The 5,318-nt window shown below is 43.4% G+C and overlaps 1 pseudogene; it reads right to left on the bottom strand.

The window, feature by feature from the left end:
• Positions 1 to 3,296: 3,296 nt before the first annotated feature.
• LOC119540682 lies at positions 3,297 to 5,111 on the bottom strand (annotated as a pseudogene).
• Between the last annotated feature and the right edge of the window lie 207 nt (positions 5,112 to 5,318).

The raw sequence follows: 5,318 nt of genomic DNA, 5'->3' as shown, positions 1-5,318 counted from the left end.
CTCCTAGGGATTTCCATCTGGACTTGCTTTGAGTACATTTTTTCCTCCCTCCAGAACATATAGAAGTGGGAGGAATATCAATCAAGAACTCCTTACCCTTAAGATTCAGAACCCAGCACTGTTCCTTCCATGGAATAGACCTTTACTTTTGATTTAATATTCCTGTGCATTTATTGGTAATATTCTCATCTTTCCCTTCCTTCACAGATTCCTCTTATGAAGTAATGCATGTCCTGCAATACAGCAGTCTCAGGATCTTGTCTGTTTCACAACTGTTTTTACCCTACGTGATGGAATCTGTATTAGTCTAGGTTCTCCAGAGAAATGGAACCAACAGCATATACATACATACATACATTTATACTAAGAGATTTATTATAAGGAACTGGCTTTCATGACCATGGGGACTGGCAAGTCTGAACTCTGTAGGGCAGGTTGCAGGCTGGACACTTCACTAAAGGTTGAAGTTCTCAGTACAAATCCCCTAGGGGAAGGTGGCTTGCTTTTAGAAATTCTGTCAAGAGACAATGCTGAAGTTGAGGCATAAATTCTTCTTTTTGCGGTCGCAGTTGACTCGTCTGGGGGGGGGAGGTGGCGGCCGGTTGCCAAATCCTAGGCTCTCAGGATTGCTTGGAGGGTACCGGCGGCGGGGGCTCTTTCCCGGAGGCGAGGGCGAGGCGGGGGACTGGGCCCGGTCCCCGGCGTAGGCGTGCAAAGTATGGAGGGCGGCGAGAAAGGAACAGGCGGGACACGGTTCTTTTAGGGTGAAGAAGCCAAGAGAGTTTATTAGGGGAGAGTACAAGCTTATATCGGGTGTTTAGAGGGCGGGGTAGCTGTAGAGGTTAAAGGCTTGGATTGGTTCTGAGAGGGCGTGGAGGTTGATTGAAAAGGGGCGAGAGTTGCTCTGGTAACGGTGTCTGGCAACAATGTATGCGCACTGGTGGTAATGGGAGTTGCACTGGCAACGGGGAGTGTCCGGACAAGATAAGGGGGTGGGGAAAAGGTGGTTCCCTCCGGCAAGCCTCCCCTAACAGTGTTATTTTGGGTGAGGAAATGGGGCCTGCCTCCGGCCTCACTTTCCCAGGCCCGGGGGGCTGCGGAGGGTGCTGTCGCCCGTGCCCACCACCCTCCCCAGGGGCTGATCAGGTCCCCCAGCCCAGGCCCGCCAAGTTGAAGCACGTAATCAGTGTCCCGCATTTTTACATCCAAAACCCTCAGTTCTAGCTTTGAAGACATCCAACTGATTGGATGAGGGCACTGCTGAGGGCAATCTACTTTGTTGAGTGTAGATGCAAATCCCATCTACAGCATACCATCCCGGTAACACACCAGGCCAGTGCTTACTTGACCAAACAACTAGATACCATAACCCAGCCAAGTTGACACATGAAATTATAACCATCTTAGACTCCTATTACAAATTATTCAATGTTAAGATAAGTTAAAAATATACCAGTAAAGGCTACATACTGTAAGAGTTCAACTATATGACTTTCTGAAACAGGCAAAACTATAGAGACATTAAAAAGATCAGTGATGCCAGGGGTTCAGGGAGGGGTGTTGGGATAAATAGGGGGAGGACGGGGCTTTTTTTAAGGGCAAATGACAATTTGCCTTTATTACAATATTTAAAAGACCATCATATGAGTCTCCATTTCCTACAATGACATTTTTATAATAAAGATGCAGATATACTAACAAGAAACAGAATTATTGTACACTTTTGAGTACAGACTAGAACTTTTTGTTAATAAAGTGAGCACAAGAAACTTATAAAATGTATGCAATGTATAAAAATTCAGTAACTTTTTAAAGTTGCATTGAAGTGATTAATAATTATCAAGAATAAAATGATGGTGGTTCCCCTGGCTTATAATTACTCCTGTAAACAGTAAGAAAGTAATAAGTAATAAATTAGAAATCTTAGCTCCCAGTATCTCCCTTCTTACACTGGACCACTTTTATAGCAGTTAAAATTGGCTTTTTAACACTTTAGTGTAATTCTAGGAAAAAATAAATTCCATCAAGAATAGGATAGATTTTTGACATGTATCAGGAGAAAAAACACTGCAGGTCACATAAGGATTGGTCTACATATTGAATGACAGAAAAACTTAAACCTTCAAACTTCCTTCTCTAGTTTATCAGGTTTGCTTTGTTGCTATCATACTGCTTTCTAAATTGTTTGGTAGCCAGGTAAAAGACAACCAACTTTAAAGAATACAACTATTTAATATTTGAAGATTTATGAATAAGAAAAAAAAATCTCTCAAAATACTTTTTTCCTATTCCTGTTCTGTAGGGAAAAGTTTCATTAGGCACTCTGGATTTGTAAAAAGAGAAGAAAAAAAATGATACCATAATGTTTGGCATTTTAATCACCCATAATAAGGCAACAGCAGGAAAGTAAAATAGGGTGAAGGACTGATTAAGAAGATAGATGACCAAAGGCTCTTGTATCTTCTACCATCCACTGTCCCTGGAATACCTTCTTCTGTGACACAACATACAAATTTTTATTTACATTATGATTATACCGGTAGAGAAGATAATACTAGTTTTTGTTGTACTCTAATTTATAATGCCCATTGGGATAACCATCAAGAAAAGCAGGCCTTGAACAACAAAATACTCCATTTGCATTGTGTGATGGTTAGGTTCATGTGTCAACTTAACCAGATGATGGTGCCCAGGTATCTGGTCAAGCAAGCACTGGCCTAACCATTACTGCAAGGACATTGGTGGCTGGTTAATAAACCAGAAAGCTGGTTTATTAAATCTTCAGTCAGTTGACTGCCTCTGTGGCTGATTACATCAACGAAGGGAGTGTCTTCCACAATGAGAAAATTCAGTCAGCTGGGTTTAACTCAATCAGTTGAAGCCTTTTAAGGGAGAAGAGAGAACTTTTACTTCTTCTTCAGCCAGCCAGCCTCTCCTGGGGAATTCATCAAAAACCTTCATCGGAGTTGGCAGCTCGCTGCCTGCCCTATAGAATTTGGACTCATGCATCCTGCCCTACAGAATTTGGACTCGTGTATCCCTGCAGTTGTGTGAGACACTTTTATAAAATCTCATATTTACAGCCATCTCCTGTTGACTCTGTTTCCCTAGAGAACCCTAATACACATTGTATACTTTATTTTAATTTGTTTTCTAGTTCACCTTCAAGTTTCATTTACAAACAACTATAAGACTTGGAAAAGTCCTGTAAATTTAAGCTGAGATAATAACTCTTCACAGAAGATTGTTTCTCTCTTGGTAAGTAAAACATTCTGCAGTTTTACATAGATACTTCCTTAAACCGTGATATCTCCAAAATCCTTGTTCCAACATATGTATGCTTCTAAGGTTTGAGGGCTCACATGGTGTTTTACTTTTTCAAGAATTCAGTGAAGTCAGATAATTGAATATTTCTTATCTCACTGGCAGACATATTCTTCACCTGTTCTTGTTTCAGTTCTCAGATAGGACCTAGAGCTTCTTCTTTTGCCAAAGATGTTAGATCACTTCCTGAGTATCCATCAGTCATTCTAGCAAGTTGTGCTAGCTCTTTCTGCATCAATGGGTTTCCTTGTTTACAAAACAGATTTTTAAGTAAAAGTGGTCTCGTCTCTTCATTTGGTAAAGATACATATACCTGTTTGATGAAATGCCTGAAAACAGCCTCATCAAGTTCTTGTGGTCTGTTATTTGCACCCATTGCAAGTACTATGTCATCTCTAGCAGATTGTACACCATCAAAATCTATTAGAAATTCAATTTTTAGGTGTCTGCTAGCATCATGTTCTCTTTCTCTTCTTTCACATAAAGGCTATCAACTTCATTTGTAAAAATTATAGAAGGTTGAAGTTTGGAGCCACAGCAAAAAGAGTTCTCACCAATTTCTCTCCTTCTCCCACATATTTTGTAGCACTTATATTAACAAAAGTTGCATTAGACTCTGTAGCTACTGCTTTAGACAATATTGTTTTTGATTTCCAGGTGACCAAAGAGTAATAATTCTCTGGCAGGAGCTGTAAGCCTTGTGAATAACTCAGGTCTCAGAGAAGGAAGAATAACAATTTCTTGCAATGCTTGTTTTGCCAATTCTTGCCCGGCTATATCATCAAAATTAACAGCTGTTCCATTGTCCACAATTTCATTCATTGTAAGGTTAGCAAAATTGCTGTCCACATTCCTAAAATTCTTCATCCCACCCCCACCTCAGCAGCAGTTTTAGGGGTAGAAGGTTTATTTGTTCTATTTGTTTTTGGGGTACTTTTATGAGTTGCAGTTACAAGACCAGGTCCCTGTCTCACTCCAGAAACCATGGATAATCCACTGCTCTGGATAATCCAGGTGCTCTGTGGTGGCCTGAGAGACCAGTGGATCCAGATTCAGACCTCATAACTCTTTCTGAACGAGGCAATGAATTAATAGTGTATGTTAAGGGATTCATTCTTTTTTGGAACAGCTCCACTTTCTGACCAGAGTTGTCTGTTGCGGCTTAAGTTGGTACTGTCATTATAGACGCCGGTTTGTGACTTGGAAAATCGCAAAACTAGCTGCAGCTTCTCTACAAACTGTGAACAGTCCTTGGCCATAAACAACTTAATCATCATTTTAGCTTGAAGACGTCTAGCCCTTTCACATTGTTCACTTCGTCCTGTAACTACACTGCAATTCCTTTTTCTAGTTCTTCAATACCTATTTTGTACCATTCCACAGCTTGCTCCTTTTGTCCTGCTTCCTACTCCTCATCGATGCTCAGGGCAACGGAGATATACTCGAAGGCCTGCTTGTGGAAGGCTCCGACGCACTCCTCCTCGCCGGGCACTGGTCCTGCGGCCCAGGAAGAGGCCGGCGCAGCCAGGACGCTCCCCCTGGCGGCCACGAGGGCGCGGGAGAAGCGCTGGTGGAGCCACACGAAGAGGATCCCCGGGTGGAAGGCCACCAAGCGCAGCAGTGGGAAGCCTACCAACAGCCGGTGGAGGTATCCCAGGTTCTGCTTCTGAGGTGACTCCTACGGAGGGGCGGGTCCGGCGGCGGGAGGGGAGGGGAGGAGGCCAGGCAGGGGCCGGAGGCTTGGGAGGCACTGGGCTCCTGCAGCCGCCGGAGCCTTTCTTCCCTTGCCCAGCAGAATTAATTCACAGCTCCCTCTGCCGCCCTCTTGTAACCCGGCTCCTGCAGGACTGCTGCGACCAAGCAGCAAAGGCGGCTACCGTGAGAGTGAAGGCCACAGAACTCTGAGCATCCGTGGGATCCAGGGGCTCACACCTCCTCTAGCGGGCCTCTTGCCCCACCCCTTTCTCCTTCCTTGGCTAGGAGCACAACCCCTT

This window comes from Choloepus didactylus, chromosome 7 (genome assembly GCF_015220235.1).
Source record: "Choloepus didactylus isolate mChoDid1 chromosome 7, mChoDid1.pri, whole genome shotgun sequence".
Classification (NCBI taxonomy): Eukaryota; Metazoa; Chordata; class Mammalia; order Pilosa; family Megalonychidae; genus Choloepus; species Choloepus didactylus.
The sequence above is the reverse complement of the archived record's forward strand: the minus strand, read 5'-3'. Positions and strand labels throughout refer to the sequence as shown.